We start from the raw sequence: 9,106 nt of genomic DNA, 5'->3' as shown, positions 1-9,106 counted from the left end.
TACAAAATAAACCTTTGATATCTTGATATTTAACAAAAATAAAGACTTTTCCTCTTTTAACACATTGACTGCCACACACATAAAAAAATCAGAAACTTTTCCTTGGGGCCACAGTGTTTTATTATGAAAATAAAATAAATACTTCAAGTGTAATTTAAAGGTAAACATAAATAGAAAAATGAAATGTATTAACTTCTATTCATTTAATCCACATTTTAGAATTAAATTGTCAATATTAATTGTAATAATAAGAACATCAACGAGTAAGATTTTTTACATATGCTTCACGTGGCCCCGGGGTCAAAACTAGAGTGAGTTAAGTACAGCTCTGATGGCAGTTAATGTGCTAAAGACTGTTAAGAAATCAAAATGCCAAATCACAGAATAATGAAAAGTTATTTATAATACATAAATCTTATAAAGGCTATGTCCGGAATACACACAGAGTTCTCCTAACTCAATAATAAGATAAACAGTGCTGACTTCGGCAGCACTTATGCTAAAATTGGAACAATAGCAGAAGATCAGCTTGGCCCCTGTGCAAGGACGGCACTCAGATTCACGAAGCACTCCATATTTTCAGAGGAGGTCAGATAGTCCCTGTTTGCCGACATGATCTTGTATCCAGAAAGCACCAAGAAGACAAAGTGTTAAGGTGGCTTTAAAACAGAGCACTGTGACTCCACATGCCTACAGGCTACACTGCAAGTACAAACATAACTGGGAACTTACCTTAAACTTTACTCTGTTAGCATTTTTGTTGGTGATGATACTATTTACATGTAACTATTTCATTGTATTTTAATAAAAAGCAAATAATCAATTCTATCCATATCATTGAGAGTTGGGAAATTTGGGGCAGAGGCAAAAGAAGCTATAGATGCAGGATTGAAGAGGTTAAGTGAAATTTAAATAGGAATTGTCCGTATAAACTCCTAATGTATTGGACCTTCAAAATTTCCGTATCACCTAGCTCTAAACACTGGAAAGGCCTAGAGACTAGAAACAGTGAACATCATTAAAACAACCAGATTATTTTAGGTAAAAGATTGATTCCTGATCTAGGAATAATTAAAAATAGCCTGAACACATTGTCAACACAGATAGCAAGGAAGTGATCAATGACTAATGTTTTGTCGAAAGGACTCTGGAACCAACCTGAGGAAGGATCTCTAGACAAAGATGAAATAGTTTTAGCACTGATAACTGCAGTGAATTGAAACACATAAGCTAGGTTTAAATCCATGATTGCTTAATCATGCTAAAACAATTAAAAAACTACAAAGTATTAATACATAGTGACCATTTAAGGCTGATATCAAACCAACTAAAAATTTTAAAAACCGGTAAGTAAAGGGAAAAAAATCAAGCACCATCCTCTTTTCCTGTACCTTAGGTTAACGAGATAAATGATAAGAAGAAGAGAGATGGTGTCAGAACCAGAGACACCCACCTGTCCCCAGGCCGTGCTGGCTCCCACACTCTGGCATCACAGTCCAGATGGAGTGGAAAGTCTGCCCTGCAAGCCAATAGGGCCAGATCAGCCTCCAACGGGAGCTCTGCTAGGGATGAATGAAGCTGATCTGTCAATAATTTGGCCCATTTCCAGGCTCCAGGGCTGGGCTGGCTGCCCAGTGCTGTGGTGTCCTCGGAGGGTAAAGGGCAGGATGGGGAGAGTGGAACAACTGAGGTCATATCTGAAATCATGGGCACAGGGACACCAGCTGCCCAAGGAAACCGCGGGAATTCACTAACAAGTCCTGCGCTCCACAGCCAGGACTGCCAGCCACACCCGGAGAAGCAGAGAAGAGAGAAGAGCAGGTGGGGGCTGTTCCTCCTGGCGCACCCTGCACGGGCGGGGCAGGCCTTCACTTAGATGGTTTTTTTCTGCTGTTAATTTATTTTACCCGCAAATCTACTGATTTAGTCTGTTTTCCATTGCCGTAGCAGAATACCTGAGGGTGGGTAATTTGTAAAGAAAAGAGGTCTATTTGGCTCGAGGTTCCAGTGGCTGGAAGAGTTAAGGTTGGGCAGCTGCCTCTGGACAGGGTCTCAGGCCACTTCCACTGATGGGGGGAAGTGAAGATCACACGGCAAGGGGAGAAAACAAGAGAGAGAAATCGAGGAAGCCAGCATCTAACAACCTGCTCTCCTGGGAACTAATTCTTTCCCATGAGAGCAAGAACTCATTGACCCCGAGGGAGGACATTTATTCATTCATGAGGGATTCCCCCCCCCCCAACGACCCACACACCCCCACTAGGCCCCACCTCCCAAGACCACAGTAGGGATCAGATTCATCATGAGTTCTGGTGGGGACAAACCACATCCAAGCCACAACGCTCACCCTAAGATCCCCGTGGCAGGCAGCTGTAGGAGCTGACAGTGCCCCAAATGCCAGTGCTGTACCACAGTCCCCAGATCCCAGGGACCCTGGCAAGGGGGAGCAGAATCGCCCTCGGCATTTCCCTCTTTCCCAGTGGGATCTGGAGGGAGAGGATGAAGATGGGGAGGAGGAGACAGAGGCATCCACAGTGGGGGCCTCCAGCCCGGTCTCATTTGGGGACCTTGTCAAGGGCAGAACTCCTCAATTATCAGATATTTAATAATAATAACAACAACAGTGCCAGTTTTTGGAGTCTCAATCTGTGCCAGAAGCTATGTAAAGTGCATTGTTTAAGTGATATTTTTTAACCTTTGATTTTGTAAACTTTCTGAACATAAGCAGAAGTTGAGAAAACAATAGGATGCATGGCTGGGCTTCCTTTCCTTTTGTCGTTCGTTCCTTTCTTCCATGTCACCATGTCATGCCATATCAACAACTCCCCACCTGTCTCCCTTACACCCTCAAGTGCACACACGTGCACACACACAAATTCAAGGAAAGGGAAGAGGGAAACCCTGAGTGCAAAGAGAATGCTGTGTCTGGAAAACTCCCACAGCGTGTGTGCTGAAGTCATCCACTGTGTGTGCGGGGTTGGGGGGCAGAGCGGACCATGCCCGCTGCTTACTCTTTTCTTCATGCTCTGTTGCAAACCCTCTGTGACCTGGCACTGGGCCTTTCCCGTTTTCCCAGGACTGCGTACTTCGAGATGCAATAATGAATGATGATAATAATAACAACAACAACAATGGCAGCCAAAACAATAATGATAGATGGAGGCCACCGACGTTATATTTCTCAGGAAGATGAGCAGCTGCTACTTCTGGAGAGAACGGCGTGGATCAAAATTTGTGTTTTCAAATAAGTTTATCAGTTTTCTAGCAATTCCTTTCTTCAAGTATGACCTGTGTGGATTATTGAACCCTTCTGAAAATATTCCAGCAAATAAAGAGGCAGATCTATATGTATGTTTTAGTAGGGATTAATGAAATTTAACATATTTCTATGTCATTCAATAAATGTTTAACAAACTAAATGTAATCATTATTTCATTAATATAATTTAATAAAATTATCCTTGGTTTGAATGTGGGTTATCAAAATTTTGGATATTAGAGAGATGCCTTCAGCCAGAACAAATGATCAAAGGCAGATTTGAATTTATCAACCATAAATATCCCCCAAGGAACAAGTTCACAGATGTAATGATCTAACATACTGCACTTACCAACCAGCACTCAGCAGCAAATGCACCATCATTTTGAAGACAAAGCTTTAATTTTCCCTGGTGTGTCCTGGGATCACTCTGATTACTTGACTGCTGTTGCTTCTCAGCTCCAGAAAAGAGCAAATTCCTGTCTTTGCTGTGCAGCACTGATGTCCAGGAAGTCTCAGAATGAGGAATCGCTGCTTGTTCAGGTCTTCCCTGCAGGTTCTCCCTGGCTGGGCATTGCAGGGTACTCTCGGGGCCTCTTTCTCTCCTGCTTCCTTGCTCTCTGAGTCTGGGGACCGGCTGTGACCTTCTTTCCCAGTGGGACACCTTCATTCTCGGAGATGCCCCCAGCAAAGCAGGCGGGTCCCCCTGACATATTCAGACCTTTTTCTGACGGCTCCTCAACCTCTGCAAGGCTCGGGGAAAGCCCCCAGCTTGGCTGCCTGACTGGGCTGGGAATGGGAGTTGGTCCCTTCTCCACAATTTTTTCTTTGGTCTAAACATTTTTCACAGTAATTTGGTATCCACTCATTCGCTGATTTTGTGGTGTATTTATTCAGAGATCTATTCTATGAATATGTATTGTGTGACTGTTACTTGCCAAGCACCATCATAGGTGTTCGAATAATGACCTGGGGAATAATAAAAGTGGAAATGATAAAATTAAGAAAATTCATTTGTTTGAAAAATAATGAAGCTTAAGATATTTACCTACATAATATTATCTCTTGCTCAAAACAGCCCTATGCAGTAAATGCTATTATTATTCTCCCCCTGTAGAAGATAAGGAGCCTGGGACTTAAATTTGACAGGGCGGTACCCCACTGTACCCCGTGAGTGGAGGCGGTAACTGAACACGTATCCCTCTGACCCACAGCCCAGTGACCCTCTGCTGGGTCCAGGGCAGATAGCCCTGGACACTTGTGCTTCTACTGGGACAATTTCCAGCTAGTCGAAAGTTGAGAATGTCTTTTATACAATCAGTCAGTTATCAAGGAATTTTTGGAAACTCATTCCGAAACCCTTTGCTTCTCTTTCTCCTATTTATTCCCTCTTAGAAGTGCACCTCCACTCGACCTTCTCCACGACGTTAGCACGGCAGGCTGCCTGAGCTGCTCATGTGGACAGGTGGCTGGAGGCGCTGCAGAGACCTCCAGTAGTGCAGTAGATAAACACTGTCCCCTCCCCTTGGCCTTCCCTCTCCTGCCCCCTGTGGCTCTGTGTCAGGTCCTGTCTGACATTTTCACACCCCTACTCAGGGAAGCCACCTTGACAGACGCTGATGGAGGGGAGACAGAGGCACATGCAAATGAGGAGAGGCGTCCCTGTGGGAGGGCAGGACCCCGGACTCAGTGGCAGGCAGACAGTAGCAAGGCTGAGCCTGGAGCCTTATTTCAGCAGGGGATTCGGTGAGTGTGTGGGGCAGGGGGCAATCCAGATGTCTCCAGTAAAGGAAAAGGTGCATCTCATACCCCCCTAGCCCAACGCCCACCGGCTGCGGGATGCTAATGTGCAGGGTCCTCGCTGCTACTGCCTTGGAAGGTGAGGTCAATGATGTGGAGATGGTGCCAGACATCTGGCATGAGGAAAAGTGTCCTACCTGTTCTGCTTGCAGCCCTAAATATGACCCTTCGCTAGAGCCCACACCCTTCTCTACTCTGCCCACCAAAGTCAGCTTAGATCCTGGATGGGGCAAAGGCCCAGCCAGCGCTGCCTACTGCTGCTGATCCTCCCCTTACTGCTCTGACCATGCGCGCCTTTCTGGGGCCACAAACCCACCCAGTGCAAGTGCGCAGGAAACCACCCCTCTGCCCGACCTTCCTCCTCACCTCCTTATGGGCCCTTCTTGCTCAAACCTGGACAGGTGTACCGAAGGCACCTGGGCCACCATGCCACTGCCCTCACCTTGCATGTAACCTGAAAGAATGTCCCTGTGTAATGATCAGGTGGGAGCTTAGGGTGGTCTCTGGGGCCTCCTGCATGGAGCAGAAGGCCTGAGTCCCAGCCTCGCTGCTGCCCGCCGGGCCCCTGGCCATCCACCTTTTGCAGACCAGAGCTGCATCAAAAGAGCAACTCTCCATTTAGGGAATCCTGATAATGTTTTATCACATGTAGCTGGTGACACCTTTATGAATGTCTTCTGCCTGGACTTCTATCCCGAGCCTACTTAAAGATGAACTTTCCTAAACCTGCTCCCTCTCCATCCAGGAGACTGTACTTAGTGCCAGGGAAACATCTAGGATTCAAATGGGGTCAATCTGACAATGGCGTGGGAAAGGGCAGCCCCAATCGCAAAGCTGCTTTGGACCACATCAGTCCATGCACTGATCTTTTCCAAAGTGGGGGCTGGGGGCGCAGGGGTCAGGATTCCTGGCCGTGACGAGTGTGATCCCCACGCACATCCTGGGAACACCCCTCTGGGTTAGGTCCTTGCACACACCAGCTAGAGCATTCTCAGCATCTTGATATCACTGTTAAAAGCTCCAGCAGAGCGTTTTCACCATTTACTCACACCCAAGCACAAGGGCCGCTCTGCCTGGCCTCCTTGGCGCTGACTCCCATCTCCTCCTGCTGCCTCCTGGCCTGGGAGGATGGGGGACTTCAGTCCAAACCCCAGCGTGGGTGTAGTCTGTAGGGATGGTCAGCGGGTCAGCACCCACCACGTGGAAGAGGCTTAGATTAGTGAGGGATTGGCACAAAATGCAGAATTACCGTCCAGTAAGGAACCTGGCTGGGGTGGTGGGTGGGGTGGGGAGGAAAGGGGTTGTAGGAACTGTCTGCTGAGCAGGGCAAAGAAAAATATATTTAGACACAATCACAAGTGCTTTTATAGAAATCTCTGTGTGATTAAGACAAACCCCTCATTTTGAAGTGTTTTATTTGCACAGAATGCAGATTTGTTCATGTCAAGAGAAACCCAAGCAAATGGCCACAAGGCCTTTCCGAACCGGGAGACCGAGGCCAGCGAGTCTCCCCCGGGTGGCCCTTTCTCGGCTCCCAGCCTGGGCTCCACCACCCTGGGCTCGCAGAAGACTCTTCGGAAAAGAAAAGCTTCACTCAGAAGATGAAGGAACAGTGTCCCTTCATCCAGGGTCGTGGAGTCCAGGCTGCTCAGGGCACGGAGTCTCAAAGGATCTCACTCGTCCCCTTCTGTAAAGAGCAGCCTTTCTAGTTCTAGCATCACTTGCGCTGATTTATTTTGGTTTATTAAAAATAAAGTATTATCTTATCTTACAAAACACATTTCAGCCAAGAGCACAGAGCACTTTGAGGCTTCATTTGCATAACAAACTCCCAGAACTATGAGAATCCATAAAAGAGTCTTTCAAAGAGACCCCTCAGAAGGTGGCTGAATACGCAAAACTATTAACATCAGGGTGACTGTTAGGGCCACCAACAATGTCACTACTGCAAATGCAGCTTCAAAAAGGACTAGTTAGTTAGTTAGTTGGAGGTGGAGGCCAGGGCTGGGCAGCAGGGTCTGAGCCGGCAAGACCATGTACCTGCTGGACACTGACCCCAGCCAGATCTCATACAGAGAGGGGACAGGGGTGTGCCGGGCACCCTCAGGCTTGACCCAGACACACCTGGACTTGAACCCTGGCTCTAACGTCTACCAGGTGCGTCATCATGCAGGGCTTTAGCTTTTCCATTTGCAAAAAGAAGGTAAAAATGCCTACCTTGTGGGGTCAATTTGAAGACTAGAGTTCAATTGTGCAAGCTCATAATAGATTGCCTGGAACACAGAGGTCCCTTCAAATGGAAAGGGCAACGCTATGATGAGACTAGTCCACAAGAGAGGGACAGCCTCAAATTCTCTCTCTTGCAATGGAGCTGGCCTGGTCCTGAGCCACCATCACTGCTGGCCTGCTCCCCACGGTGATGGACAGTCCCCACCTACAGGAGGTTGACCAAGGTAACCTTCCTTGGCCACCTTCAAACCAAGCCCCTCCCACATGGCTGACACCCTTGATTCTGGCCTCGTCCCAGCTGGAGCCAGCTGCTCCGTCACAGGGAATGTGGCCACCTTCCCGATGCATCACTCCCTGGGCAGCTAGTGAACATCCGTTTGGGGGCCAAGGTCCTTGTCACATAAGAGCTAAAAAACTGGGGGACAGGTCAGGGCTGAGGCACAGAAACAGCTAGGAAAAGCGGGGTGTTGGATCGCTTAGCTCCAAGAAGAGACAGGATAAGGGATAAGGGATCAGAGGCAGGCGAGAGCAGGTGCTGGTTTTGCCTGTTGTTAAACATGCAGGGGATTTGGGGGGCAGTTACTGGACTTACACCTGCCATGTTAGCACCTGAAGATTCCCTTCCTTTCACCCTTCTCAATCACTCTCTGGAAAAAAATTATTTTGGGTGTATAATTCTCTATATTGAGAAAATTAGTCATTAACAATCATTAACAATACAAAATTCTATAGATTCTATCGAAGAACTGTTAGAACTTATAAAGGAATTCAGTAAAACTGCAGGGTACAAAATCAACACACAGTTATTACCAGGCACGGTCATTAACCACCTTCACTGCTGCCAGGACCCAGGAGGTCCCAGGGCTGAAGTCCACAGACGCTTGCAGAGGTGGTCACTGGTTGGCTGGTCCCTTGAAGGTGCCTTTCCTGGGAGGACGGCCAGAGTCACTGTGGGCAGCCACGGGGGAGCCGGTGCCCCGAGAAGACTCGTCAGATTGTCCAGCCAGCAATGCCCTGCTTCCCCCTGTCCCTGCAATGGTGTGGGGACGGAGGCCGGGGGACGGAGCGAACACCACTGTTTCAGGGGCATATGAAGCGTGACCCGCTAATCCCCGCAGCAATCCCAGGAGGTGGTGCTCGTATATTTGTTATTTCCGTATTACAGATGAGAAAAGTAAGGCTCAGACATGTGAAATAACTTGTCCGAGGTCACCCAGCAAGCAAGGGGGAGCCACTCTCACCATCCTGCCGGTGTCCCAGGCCTGGCATGCTCCCTCCCCCGGCGCCTGGCTCCCCACATGTCTGGGTGGGCCCCTCGCGCTCACCGTTTCATCTCACACCAGCATGCTTCACAGGCCTCTCCTTTTTTCTTCCTGGACTTGAAGTTCCTCGAGGACAGTGACAAGATCTTAGATGTCTTTGGGAAATACCTGTCTGTGTGTTGATGGCTTTCCTGATCCCTCGAGGCCCCCCTCCCAGGAGGTGAGCTCACGGGTGAAGGAGGCTCCGGAGGCAGCAGCCTCCCTCCCACACTGGCCCTCCAGGGCTTGCTGGGGCTCTGAGAACCTGGGGCTTTTCCTGCCCGCCCTCTCCTGGACGGGCCTGCCTGACCGCCCTCTGCCTGCTCAGGCCGAGTCCCCGAGGGGCCCTGGAGAGGAAGGGAAAGGGAGAAAAGCAAAGGGGAGCCTGGCAGTGGGGAGGAAGAGAAATGGAAATATTAATGTCTCCTGTGCCAGAAGCTAGGGAGCTCAGGCGAGGCCCCAGCGCAGGGGGCTGGGGCTGGGGGCGTAGAGCAGACAGACCTCACTTGCTGCATGAT

At 48.6% G+C, this 9,106-nt stretch overlaps 1 non-coding gene across 1 annotated transcript; it reads left to right on the top strand.

The window, feature by feature from the left end:
- The first annotated feature begins 475 nt into the window (after window positions 1–475).
- On the top strand, window positions 476–581 carry LOC123643077. The gene has a single exon (XR_006736649.1). It is a non-coding gene; the product is annotated as a U6 spliceosomal RNA (small nuclear RNA).
- The last annotated feature ends 8,525 nt before the right edge of the window (window positions 582–9,106 follow it).

This window comes from Lemur catta, chromosome 7 (genome assembly GCF_020740605.2).
Source record: "Lemur catta isolate mLemCat1 chromosome 7, mLemCat1.pri, whole genome shotgun sequence".
Taxonomy (NCBI): Eukaryota; Metazoa; Chordata; class Mammalia; order Primates; family Lemuridae; genus Lemur; species Lemur catta.
This window is presented reverse-complemented; position numbering and strand designations above follow the sequence as displayed.